Source organism: Panthera leo, chromosome E2 (assembly GCF_018350215.1).
Source record: "Panthera leo isolate Ple1 chromosome E2, P.leo_Ple1_pat1.1, whole genome shotgun sequence".
Classification (NCBI taxonomy): domain Eukaryota; kingdom Metazoa; phylum Chordata; class Mammalia; order Carnivora; family Felidae; genus Panthera; species Panthera leo.
Genome location: NC_056693.1, coordinates 18,140,799 through 18,154,609, shown reverse-complemented (window position 1 = coordinate 18,154,609; position 13,811 = coordinate 18,140,799). Strand labels below are relative to the sequence as shown.

General features: G+C 46.7%; 1 pseudogene; it reads right to left on the bottom strand.

The window, feature by feature from the left end:
- Positions 1-5,210: 5,210 nt before the first annotated feature.
- Positions 5,211-9,576, bottom strand: LOC122207719 (annotated as a pseudogene).
- Between the last annotated feature and the right edge of the window lie 4,235 nt (positions 9,577-13,811).

Sequence of the window (13,811 nt, the reverse complement as noted above, 5' to 3'; positions counted from 1 at the left end):
CTGCATGAGTCTGTTTCTGTTTGGTTGGTTGTTTTAGATTCTACATATAAGTGACATCATGTGGCATTTCCTTTTCTCTGTCTGACTTATTTCACTTAGCATAACACCTTCTAGGTCCATTCTTTTCTATGCCTGAGTAACATCTCATTGCACATGTATACCACGTCTTTATCCATTCATCTATCATTGGATACTTGGGTTGCTTCCCTATCTTGGCTATTATAAATAATGCTGCAGTAAACACAGGGGATGCATATATCTGTTTGAACTAGTGTTTTCATTTTCTTCGGGTAAATACCCAGCAGTGGAAATCCTAGATCATAGGATATTTCTATTTATAATTTCTTGAGGAATCTCCACAGTTTTCCACAGTGGTGGCACCAATGTGCACTCCCACCAACATGCACGGGGGATCCTTTTTCTCCACATCCTCCCCCAACACTTGTCTTTTTAACACCAGCCGTTCTAACTGGTGTGAAGTGATATCTCATTGTGGTTTTGTTTTGAATCTCCCTGATGATTAGTGATATTGAGCATCTTTTTATGTACCTGGTGGTCTTCTGTATGCCTTCTTTGGAAAAGTGTCTATTCAGGTATCTGCCCATTTTTTAATTAGATTGTTGGTTGGTTGGTTGGTTGGTTGGTTGGTGGTGAGTTGTCTAAGTTCTTTATGTATCGTGGATATTAATCTTTTATCAAATATATCATTTGCAAATATCTTCACCCATGCAGTAAGTTGCCTTTTTGTTTTGTTGATGGTTTCCTTTGTTGTGCAAAAGCTTTTTATTTTGGTGTAGTTCTAATATTCTAATAGTTTATTTTTGCTTTTCTTTCCCTCACCTGAAGAGACATATCCCTAAATATGTTGCTAAGAGTGATGTCCAAGAGATTACTGCCTAGGTTTCACTTTAGGATTTTTATGGTTTCAGGTCTCACATTGAGATCTTTAATCCATTTTGAGTTTATTTTTGTGTATGCTGTACAAAAGTGGTCCAGTTTCATTCTTTTGCATGTAGCTGTCCAGTTTTCCCAGCACCTCTTGTTGAAGAAACTATCTTTTACTCATTGTATATTTTTGCCTCCTGTGTTGTAGGGGGATTCACCATATAAGTATAGATATATTTCTGGACACTCTATCCTGTTCCACCGATCTATGTGTCTATTTTTGTGGCAGTGTCATGCTGTTTTGATTAGTATAGCTTTGTAGTATATTGTGAAATATGGGATCGTGGTACCTCCAGCTTTGTTCTTTCTCAAGGTTGCTTTGGCTCTTCGGGGTCTTTTGTGGTTCCATACAGATTTTAGGATTATTTGTTCTAGTTCTGTGAAAAATACTATTGGTATTTTGATAGAGATTGCATTGAATCTGTAAAATCATATGCCTCTGTATGTCATCACAGATATTTTAGTCTTAGAAGTATTTTTCCTCCCTATTATGTACTATTCAAGATTTCTATAATTTTGACATTCTCCCCTTCTTCTTTACCCAGTTTAGTCAGATCGGGAAAAGGCCCAGTTAATATTCACTTTCCCAGAAAGCCTTGCAGCCAGGGGTTGTCATGAGATACAGCGCTAGCCAATGAGACATAAGAAGTCTGCTAAGGAGGGCTTCTAGAGAAGCTATCATTTTCTTGGTTACAAAAAGGGATAGATTTGGGCAATGATGATATGTCAACGTAGGTTCATCATTGTAACAAATGGACCACAGGTCGGGGATGTGGATAATGGGGGAGGCTGTGCATGTGTGGGGGATACGGGGACTCTCCATGGCTTCTGCTCAGTCTTGCTGTGGACCTGTTTTACAGAATAAAGTCACTCAGTCATTCAGCTCACATGTCCTTTACTCCTTATACTCTCCACCTCCTATTTGCTCAAAATGTAGATGCTTTTCTTAAGGTCATGAAGCAAAAAGTCAAATCTAGGGATGGTGAAGCAGCAAGCTAAAGCCCGGGTTGTTGAGGACCGCGTCTGAGAAGCTGCACCAGCCTTGTGGCCTTCATGCACCCCTGTTTCCTTCATGCGACAGGAGAAGGAGAAAAATGTATGTGTTTAAGCCTCTGTGGTTTGGGTTTCCAGGTTCATTAGAGATCTAAGGCTTTTAGCTTTGTCCGTGGCAAGGACACAGGGGAGTCTTAGGTGCTGATTCGCTGTGGCTTCCTATTCCAGCAGAGCAAGGGCCCAGGGGGGAAAGAGGGAAGCCCTGAACACGAAGACCCGGTCTGTGTGCTCCTCGCCCTACCTCTCTTCACAAAAGCCTCACTGCTCACTGAGGGATCTGAATTCCTCTGGCCACCGAAGGAGCTGGCGGTGGGGGGGGGGGGGGGGGGGGGGGGAGGTGTGACTCAACATGTAGATTTTAGTTCATATAAACTTTTCGGAGAGCTGGTAGTAAAGTATTACGTCAACTGCACTGCTGTTTCTCAATCTATTTTTAACCAATTTCCGTTTATGATAAACACAAACTGTACTTTCTATAGTCTGTGTTAAGAAAATCAGGGCTTTCCCTTCTAGAAAACTACAATTTTCAAACCACATGTACTACCGTTTTCCCCACCCAGGAATTTCTGACACTTTCCCCCATGCCTCTTGAGATTCTCTGGTGAAATCTGAGTTTCCTAAGATTCTGCAAACTGGACAGAAACCCTGGCAGTTCCCATGATGCCACACCTCGTGGGGCCAGGGGGTGGGGGGACAAGGTGCATATGGGACAGAAGCAGGTAAAGGGGAGGAAAGCAGAGGAAAGGCTGGGCTGGAAAAGGAACAGAGCACCAGTTTCACCCTGAGCTGGCTTGACTTCTGCAGGATCAGCCAGCACCTGACTGCAACCACATCACAGCTTCACTGAGGAAACCTGTAACACTTCCACCGCTAAAGACTCTCTGCCCTTCCTCCTTGGCTCATGGTCAACACCGAAAGGCAGTCCAAGCTAACAGCCAGCTGCCTTCTGCTGTTTCAAAGGAGGCCTAAGCCGCTGAAAGCTACCTGGAGGTCTGGGCTGGAAGCTGCGTGTAGCCAAGGGGACCGAGGGTGGGGGGATTATTAGTCCTGTTCTTGGTCTGAAGGTCAGTTTTACAGGGACAGCAGACAGAGAAGCGGGGTGGAGGAGAAAGGTCGGACAGCCTCTTCAAGATTCTATAAATAAAGGAACAGTCTCCTCCCAAGTTCTTAGTCCTGTTTCACTATCAAATCCAGATCCTTATAAACATGCATGCTCATAAATACTAAATGACAGTGAATTCCATAGAGAGCAACAGTAGACGGTATCTCCCCCCTATTCTCTGTGTATCCAAAGTGGTTAAATACAGGTAGGGAGGGAGGGGTTAAACATGACAGCCCCTGGGATCTGGGGTTAGAGCATGAACCAGAACATGTGGAAGGGATCCCAGGGAACTAGGGTGGAAGGTCATTCTGTCATGGGTTCAGGGAAAGAGTCAAGGCCCAATGGCAGGAAGCCTGGTGACCATGCAGACACTTTAAGGGAAGCAGATGACATGATCTTATACCCTTGCCTATGCCCTTGTACCCTCCTGTGTGGGATTTCTACGACTTCTACAGGCTGCTGGGAGAGATGGTTCTAACCTGGACCCTCCTAGCACAGGGGGAGCAGAGTCCAGCAGTGAAGACCACGGACTCCTGAGCCAGACTGTCCGGCTCCCAAGCTCAGAGTTCAGCTCTTCCATTTACCAGCTGTCTGACTTTAGGCAAATTTTTTAACCCCCACCCCCATACCTCAGTTTTCTCATCTATAAAATGGGGATGAGTGTGCCAAACTCATAGAATTTTTTTATTGCCTATATTCCCTATGCTGTACTTTTCACCCCCATGGCTTATTTATTTTATAACTGGATGCTGTACCTCTTAATCCCCTTCAACCTATTTCGTCCATCCCCACTTCCTCTCTTCTCTGGCAACCACCAGTCTATTCTGTTTATGAGTCTGTTTCACAGAACGTTTTCGGGATTAATGAGTTCATCTTTGCAAAGCTCTTAGCATAGTGCCTGACACACAGTATCAGAATGGGCAGTAAATGCTGGGGCTGGTGTATTCATTTCCTGTGTCTGCTATAACAAATTGTCACAAACACAGTGGCTTAACACCACAGAAATTTAGTCTCTGATAGTTCTGGAGGTCAGAAATCCAAAACCAGTATGGTGGTCTAAGGAAAACCCATTCCCTGCCTCTTCCATCACCTGGTGGCACTGGCATTCCTTGGCTTGTGGTCTCATCACTCCAGTCTCTGCCTTGGTGATCCTGTCATCTTCCCCTCTTCTGTCTGTCTGAAATCTCCCTCTGCCTCCTTCTCATAAGAATATCTGTGATCGGGGCGCCTGAGTGGCTTAGTTGATTAAATGTCTGACTTCGGCTCAGGTCATGATCCCGTGGTTCATGAGTTTGAGCCCTGCGTCAGGCTCTGTGCTGACAGCGTGGAGCCTGGAGCCTGCTTCGGATTCTGTGTCTCCCTCTCTCTCTCTGCCCCTCCCCTGCTCGTGCGCTCTCTCTCTGTCTCTAAAAAAATAAATAAACATTAAAAAAAAAAAGAGTATCCCTGATGACCTTTGAGGACCACACAGATTATGCAAGATAACCTCCCCACCATAAGATTCTTCATCATACCCGCAAAGTTCTTTCTCCCCATGTAAGGTGACATTCATAGGTTCCAGGGATTAAGACACGCATATCTTTTAGGGAGACCGTTATTCAGCCACCACAGCTGGTATTATTGGCCAGAGGCCTGGAGTCTGATTAATAGCAAGCAGGTGGACCGAGTAAAGGAAGGAGAGGTCTCTGCAGAGGGAGGTCAGGGTATGGTTACCAGCAGTGGGTGGCAAAACCCACGATGCCCACTAAGGAGTCCAAAAGGGGCAGGCCTGAAGAATACTCCTGGGATGCTAGTTCTGGGCTGCACCTTCTTGTTCCTCCCCTTCAGTGGAGCACCGGCACTGGGGATGTGGGGGGCAAGGCTGCAGAACTGGAGGACACTGCTTTTCTTTTTTAATTTTTTTAAAATTTACTTTGAGAGAGAGGCAGATCATAAGTGGCGGAGGGACAGAGAGAGGGGGAAACACAGAATCTGAAGCAGGCTCTGGGCTCCCAGCTGTCAGCACAGAGGCCGATGTGGGTCTTGAACTCATGACCCATAGATCACGACCTGAGCCGAAGTCGGACGCTGAACCAACTGAGCCACCCAGGCACTCCCTCATAGGCACACATTTTCAATTTTAAGGTGTTTATTTTATAAAAGTTTACATGGCAATACCTGAGACAGCACTAGAACAGGCACTTAATACACACTCACTGACAAGATTAAATACGTTAACAGAGAAATACAAACAAAATTGGATCAGCAATCAAGTTCAGAAGGCAATGAACTTTCCCAAAAGAAGGAAGACATTCAGTGTAAGAGTACAGAACACTTAGGGCAGGGAAAATCAAATCTACAGCCTTAAAACCCATGGTAGAGTTAATGTTTGGGAGAAACTTAGAATTACAACTCCTTTCGTGATCTCCAACAGGATAGTGCAGATTCTCAGGATAACTAAGAAAACATCACTGATATCCTTTCCCTTCACAATTGGGAGAGAAACCACTGTGCGCATGACAGGGTCACCTCCCAGGCTTCATGTATCACGATAATTATCACGTCTAGTGTGTGGGCTGCTGCTAATTCTTCTGTTTTAGCCACGCTCACTGAAAAACTCTTATTAGACTTCCTGCTAAAAGAGCAGCAACGGCAACAGCTGGAGCCATTCCACGATAGAGAATCAGTTGCTTCACTGTCAAAACATCCCCAACGGTGGCCACCGCACACCGGTTGTTTTCTTCTATTGCCCTTAGCTGGGTCTGGCTCTCTGATCTGACGATATGATATCAGGTAAAATCGCTCCATCGGTGACTTCTTTTTCCAACACAGGCAGATCCGTTGGTGTGGCGTGGGCTCTTTGATCCCTTTCACCCCAGCTCGAACCTGTGCCTGCTCTGCGACTCTCTTCCAGTTTGTCCTCCAGACGAGCACCAGACAGAAAAGGGCTTGAAAGAAGACACAGACTATCAATCCAGACCAGAGACCTATTATCCCAAGTTTTGCGGCAAACATCAGAGATACTCTGATGGGAAAACCAAACACATGATAACCGATGGTGTTCACGATAGCACCAATCTTTTGTCTTTCTATACCTCGTAGGATTCCACCACAGGCACCTGCAAGGGCATCAAATAGCAGAAAGGGAGCAAAAATAGGCATCATTTGGCTCACAAGGTAAAATAATAGCTCTGTCTCCGGTAAATATATAGGCAATCACATCCTTCATCGCCGAAAGTAAAATGCCCACGATGAGAGTACAGACACCCGCACACAGGAGAACGGTGATGCTAGAGTCCCGAGCCTGCTCAGCATTCCCTGCCCCCAGAGCCTTGCCCACTCGGACACTGACCACCACACCACACCAAAGCCAAGGGGCACCCTGTAGGCTACAGAGGCCAGTTCGTAAATGATGGCCTGGGCCCCGAGCTCTGTCACGCTAATCAGTCCTGCAAGGAAAGTTCCGATCTCAAAGGTCCGCTATTCAGTGCACACCGTGAACATACTGGGGACAGCCGGCTGGATGTAGGAGCCCCATTCTTGGAAACAGTCCCAAGTCCACCCTCTCCAGGTATTGATGTGGATTTTTTCCCACCACATGTACAGGAGAAGGAGAGCACACAGGAGGAACTGGAAAGTGCTGTCTGCCCAGGCAGATCCTACCACTCCAAGGTCCAGGGCATAGAGCAGGAGGGCATTCATGCCCACATTGATCACATTTGCTGCAATCCCAGTGATCACCTGAGGCATGATGATGCCCTGACTTTGTAAATATCTTGTCTACAGCTGAAACAGGAACGCTGCAGGAAGAGCACGAATGAAAATCATCACATAAATCTGGGCTATCCTGGAGACTTCGGGTTCTTGTTTTAAGAGCAGGAGGATACGGTCCGTATTGATGAAGATGGCCCAGCAAGGAAAGCAACACAGCATCAAGATAAGGATTCCTCTTTGGAGTGTGATTCCCCATGCGTTTTAGGTTCTTGCCTCTGAAGGACGGAGACATCAGCCTGTCACAAGCGGAGGCCAAGCCAGTTCCAACTGAAATCCCAATAACATTCACCACCGATACCGCAAGAGTAACGGCATCCAGCTCGACTTTGCCCAGATGCCCACAGAAGATGGAACTGACGACGCTAATCAGGAGGATCATCAACTGGGCCAGGAACACCGAGCCCTCGAGGGCCGCCAGAGCGGCTGCCTCCTGCCGCACGTCGGCTCCGCAGGCAGCCGTGCCAGCGAGGGGCGTCAGGGCGGCTCGGTGCCTTCCCGGGGCATGGCGGCGACGGCAGCTGCAGGGGGCTCCGTGCCGGCGCGGGGTGGAGGACACTGCTCTTGACTTGAATCACGGGAAAGGCCGGACAAGCAGCATCTAAAAGACTATAGGGGCACCTGAGCGGCTGAGTCGGTCAAACATCTGACTCTTGATCTCAGTTCAGGTCATGATCTCATGGTACATGAGTTTGAGAACCACGTCAGGTTCTGTGCTGACAGTGAGGAGCCTGCTTGGGATTCTCTCTCCCTCCCTCTCTCTGCCCCTCCCCCACTCACGCTCTCTCTCTCTCAAATAAATAAACATTAAAAAAAAAGATATTTAAAAGAGGGTGCAAGCGGGGAAGGGCACTACGCAAACCAATGGGGGGGGCGAAATGTGCCGGCACAGGGCAGCAATGAGATCTCAAAGTCTACTTGGATATACCAGTCTAGAATCATCTTCCTTCTCACTCCCCCGGAGAGCTCCATTTCTCTCTGCTGTCCTGTAGCTCTTCCCACAGTGTGATTTTATCTCAAGTTGCAGACCCCAAATCCACTGATCTCTGCCTGCTCTGCCACATTCTCCTGAATGCCTGCCGTCACCAGTCCTCCCCTGGGTGGCCCCGACCACTTCTATTCTCTCTCCGCTTCCGACGTCATCCCTCTGGAGACCACGCAGATCATTCCTCACACAGCAGCGCACACATCCTACATCTCATCACATCACTCTCCTCTTACGGCCCACAAGTGACTTCCTACTGCTTACGGATGGAATCCCAAGTCCTTACTAACACCCCGTCTGGTCTTCCACGGTCACGGCTCTAGCTTACCACGCTCCAGTCACACCAACCTCTCTGCCTCCGTCCTCCACTGCCCATGAACGTGCGCGTACATGCGCATGCACACACACACACACACACACACACACACACGTGCTTTCTGCCTTCCTGCACCATCTGCCAGCTCCCCCACCCAGACCCCTCCTCTGCCGGAGTCTCACAGTGGCCAGCCCCAGAATCCGGCTCAACCTCTCAGGGGTCAGCTAACAGTAACTGCAGAGATGGCCTCCCCGAAGCCTCTGGCCAAGGAAGTCCCTGCCACGCGGTGACCACTGCCATCGCCCCGTTTCACTTCCTTCACAGTGTCTCTCTCTGCATAAAGACTCCCATGGCACATAGGCTCACAATCTCTATGCTCTAGCATGTAACCACCCTCCGGGAGTGTGAGACCGTGTTTATCTTTTTGACCCTGTGCTTGGCACAGATCCCACCACATCCTAGAGAGCAGGCACATTTTCGTTGAACGAATGAATGAAACAACAGCTCTTCATTTACCGTTAGTGCCTTCCCCTTCCCTTTTGAATATTTTATACCCATACCTCCCTCATATTTGCTAAGCAGGATCTATGTCATAAAGACACATTAGCTTGAATTATCGATACTGGTGATGAGGAAAGATCCAGGCACCTTCCCGCAAAAGTAACGGGAGTGCCTTAATCTACAAAAGAGCTCGCAAGTGATTCCCGGCTGGGATTTCTTATGACGGTCCCAGAAGAAGCTAAAATGAGGCAACTGCAAACAAGTAACTCAGAGCTTGTGAAAATGGATTTCTCTCCATTCCAATTCTTCCACTTATCCATCCACACATCATCCAAGAAATAATTATCAAGTGTCCAATATGTGCCAGGCTCTATGCCAGACCCTGGGGATACAATGGTGAGAAAAACAGCCATGTTCCCTGCCTTCACGGATAGTTTCACAAGGGAGATAGACACTAAGCAAATCCTCCCATGATAAAGGTATTATAACAAACTGAGATACACATGTGCTGTGAAGGAATTGTAAAAGATGCTACGAGGGCAACAAATAATTGGAAAATAAAGTCTTAAAAATTCAACTTGTAAGAGCACCAAAAATAGCTAAGAATCAATGCAAGAAATGACGTGTAAAACCTCTCTGCTGAATATGAGGAAACACTGCTGAGAGAAATTCGACACCTAAAGAAATGGAGATATGTCATGTTTCCTGGATTGGCAGGCCCAGTGTGATTCCAATGTCGACAGTTCCAAATTGATCTATGCCTTCAACACAGTCCCAGTCAGAACTCCAGCAGGCTTTTTCGTAGAAACTGATTTATCTGGAAATGCAAATGACCTGGAAGAGCCCAAGCAATCTTAGAAAACAACATGAAGTTAGAGGACTTACACTTCCTGATTCCAAGGCTTCTTTTAAAACTACAGTCATCGAGACGGTGGGAGATGGTAAAAGGAAAGACGTTAAGGATTGCTAGAACAGAAGAGAGGTTTAAGAAACAGACCCACCCAGATACAATCAATTCGTTCTCAGTAAAGATACCGAGGAAATTCAACAGGATGTGGGGCTGGATAGGTAGGCAAGGATTTCTTAGAACATAAGAGCACAAAACATAAGAGGAAAACAAAATAAGCTAGACTTTGTCAAAATTCAAAATTGTTTTGTTCTTCAAGAGACCATTAAGAAAATGGAAACACAAGGCATACAGTGGGAAAAAATATAATACCCATAATCTAACAGATGACCAGTACCCGGAACATAAAAAAGAGGCACAACGTCAACAGTCATCAGGGAAAAGCAAATTAAAACCACAACGAGATACCAGGGCCTGTAATCAGAATGCCTAAAACTTAAGACTAACACCTATCGAGGGGCTGGTGATGCTGTGGAACAGCTGGAATGCCCGTGCATTGCTGGCAGGAATAACAATGGTACAGCCACTTTGGAAAACTGGCAGTTTCTTAAGAAGTTGAACAAGAAGTTGACCATACAGCCTAGCCAATATACTTCTAGGTATCTGCCCAAGAGAACTGAAAGTACATATTTGCACCAAGATCTAAACAACAATGTACATATAGCAGCTTTATTCACACTAGCCGAACACTGAAAAACAAAAAAATACCCAAATGTCTAGCAACAGGCGAATGGATAAATAAAATATGAAATATCCATGAAACAGAATACTATTCAGCAACAGTGCTCCGAGAACATGTACTAAGAGAATCTAACTGCACCCAGGAGGTCAGGGAGGGCTTTCTTAAGAAGGAAGCGGGCATCTGAAAGAAGGCTGGGGACTGACTGGGGAGGAGGACTGGGTCATAAGAAATAGAGCGCTGCAGGCAAAGGCTGGGTCATGAGCCCCCGGCAGAGGGAAGGTGGCACGTTTATGGAAGCAAGAGATGGTCTTGCAGAGACAGCAAGGAGAGAGAAGAGACGTATGAGTTTAGGCTGGAAGTTGGCAAGGGCCGTGCCGAGCAGGCCTTATAGGCCTTGTTAAGAGTTTTGACGTTGGGGTGCCTACGTGGCTCAGCTGGTTGAGTGCCAGACTTCAGCTTAGGTCATGATCTTGCGGTTTGTGAGTTTGAGCCCCGGGTCAGGCTCTGTGCTGACAGCTCAGAGCCTGGAGGCTGCTTAGGATTCTGTGTCTCCCTCTCTCTCTCTCTCTGCCCTCCCCTGCTTGTGCTTTGTCTCTTTCTCTCTCTCAAAAACAAATAAACATTAAAGAAATTTTTTTAAAGAGTTTTGATGTTTATCCTCAAGGCAATAAGAAACCTCAGAAAGGATTTTAAACAAGAGGGTGATATAAGTGGCTTGATATTTTTAAAATATCCCACTAACTACAGTAAGGAGAACTGACTGTCAGGATGTGAGTGGCTGGGAAGGAGCTGGTCATGGCCCCTGCCAACCTCCTGGTAATAGACTCCGGCTTACGCTGACATGGGACGATGGAGACGGAGAGAGACGGACGCCTTCAATGGGCTCTGAGAAGTGTGGGACTGCATTCAGGGGATAAGGAAGAAGACGGTGTTGAGACGGACTCCAAGATTACGGCTCAGGGGATGGAATGGGAAGAGATCCCATGCCCCAACAGGGAGAATGCTGGAAGAAGGCCTAACTTGTTGGGGAAGGCCAGCTCTGGACACACTCAATTTGAGATGCCTGGGAGACATTTGAATGACAGTGTCTCTCAGGCGTTTGGACACGTGGATGTGAAGGCTCACAGAAGCCCTGGATAGAGATAGAGATTCAAAACTGGCTTTTGTGAAGATGGTAACCGACACCACAGAAATGCATGCAACAGGCCGAAGAGCTACACAGGACCAGGACGAGAGAGCGCCTGAAGCCAAGTCTTAAGGGACTCGAACATTTAGAGGACGATCAGGGAATGGTGGGCCGGTGAAGGAAACTAAGAAGTGACCTGAGCAAAGTCAGGGAAACCAGAAGAGCATAATATATGAGAACTCACGGAAAGAGAATGTTTCAAGAAGGCTACGGAAACTGTGTGGAAGGCTAATAAAATAGGAAGAAAATGTCCACTGAATTTAGTTGCATGGAGGTCACTGCCAATCGCAGGATGAGCAGGTCCTATGGAACAACAGAGGTATAACCCAGATTCGAGGGGATGGAGGAGGGTGCTGATTGAGGAATAAGGAAGTAGAGAAAGTGATTATACATAAATTTTAGATAACGGGCCCAACTTCCTATTCTGACAAGCTGGGTTGTAATAATGATGAAAGAAAGCTGAACTTGGGAGGGATTGTGAAAGACATGGTTTTTGTGAAAGCACAGTCCTTGAATTAGGCCTCAGAGGTTGCATTTCCTTTTCATGTGACATAGGTGGGTGTTGTGAGTCATGAGCCCCAAGTTTCCTTTATTTTGTTACCTTCATAACTACCCCAGACATGGAGGAGGGGGTTCAGTGGGGCCTCGCCAACACAGGTGACAGGGTGCAGTGACATGAGAACAGGCACAGGCAGGGGACGGACGGGCCGAGGTAAAGCGGCAGTCCTACTCAACATCTGTGTTCAGGAAGTCTCTGCTGTGCCATTAAATCCAGATCCTCATGAATATTTATAGAAAATCATAAAAGCAAAATGATACAAATAAATTTGGGGGCAAGCACAGATGGCAAAACAGAGGCCCCTTCCCTACCTCAAGAGGAAAATAAGTTCTGGCTTGGTTTCCTCCGTGTGTGTATCTGGACAGGGCTTTGAAGAGCTTCTAGAGGGGCTACACAGACAGGGGGGTAGGGGATGAGGAAAGGACAAGGGTGGCGCAGAGGTCAGGTGCAGCCCACAGGGAGAGGGAACACGTGGGGGGAAAGACACCGAGCCTGGGCACAGCTTCCCTGTAAAAGGGACATCAGGCCTCCTGAACCCCTGACACTCCCCCAAGTCAGACGGCATGGCGGTGGCCTCAGTCGCTCGGACGCTGCCAGCAGGCTTCCACTCATGGGTACCCACTAAGTGCTAAGCACTGGCCCCTATGCTTTATATATGCTAGCTCATCCACGCCTCACAGAAATCCTGAGATGGAAGTATTCCCATCCACACTTGACTGAAAAGGAAGTTAAAGTTCAGAAATTTATCTGCCCCACCGGCACCCTGATGTTTATAGCAGCACTATCAACAATAGCCAAAGTATGGAAAGAGCCCAACTGTCCATCGATGCATGAATGGATAAAGAAGATGTGGGGTGTGTGTGTGTGTGTGTGTGTGTGTGTGTGTATACATATACACACAATGGAGTATTACTCGGCAATCCAAAAGAATGAAATCTTGTATTTGCAACTACGTGGATGGAACTAGAGGGTATTATGCTAAGCGAAATTAGTCAGAAAGACAAATGTCGTATGACTTCACTCATAGGAGGACTTTAAGATACAAAACAGACGAACATCAGGGAAGGGAAGCAAAAATAATATAAAAACAGGGAGGGAGACAAAACATAAGAGACTCTTAAATACAGAGAACAAACAGCGTTGCTGGAGGGGTTGAGGGAGGGGGGATGGGCTAAATGGGTAAGGGGTGCTAAGGAATCTACTCCTGAAATCATTGTTGCACTATATGCTAACTAACTCGGATGTAAATTAAAAAACAAATTAATTATTAAAAAAAAAAAAAAGAAATTTACCTGCCCCAAGGTCACAGTGGAGGGACTTGGGTTTGAGCCCACATCTGCATGACTCTAAATCCCACACTATTTCCACCAGAATAAGACGCAGGCTAGGCGAAACCAATCTGTCTCAATCAAGAGGGCAAAAGAGACCTGTTGTGGGCAGAGGACAGGAGACCATACAGGGGAAAAAAAAAATTGAAGAATGAAAGAACGTAGGAAACTTCTTTTCTGAAGATGAGAAGAATCACAGAAGAAATTGCCTAGAAAAGAGAAGATCATCTGACTTGAGAAATGGGAAAAATGTCTGGGATTGAAAAAAGAATTCAGGACCTAGGGACAGAGAATCTGGGTCTGGCAGGCAGAGTGAGGGTCTCTGGGGGGCGGGGAACGAAGATGCTGGCGGCGGGTGCCCATCCTTCAGGTTTGAGAGGAGACAGTGCTCAATTACTGACCTTCCCCTCTCCAGTCACATGACTCGCGCTAGTATAAAAGCTTTCTACCAGCAGGTTCCTTACAATTTTTTTTCCTGTGTGAAATGGGCAGTAGCA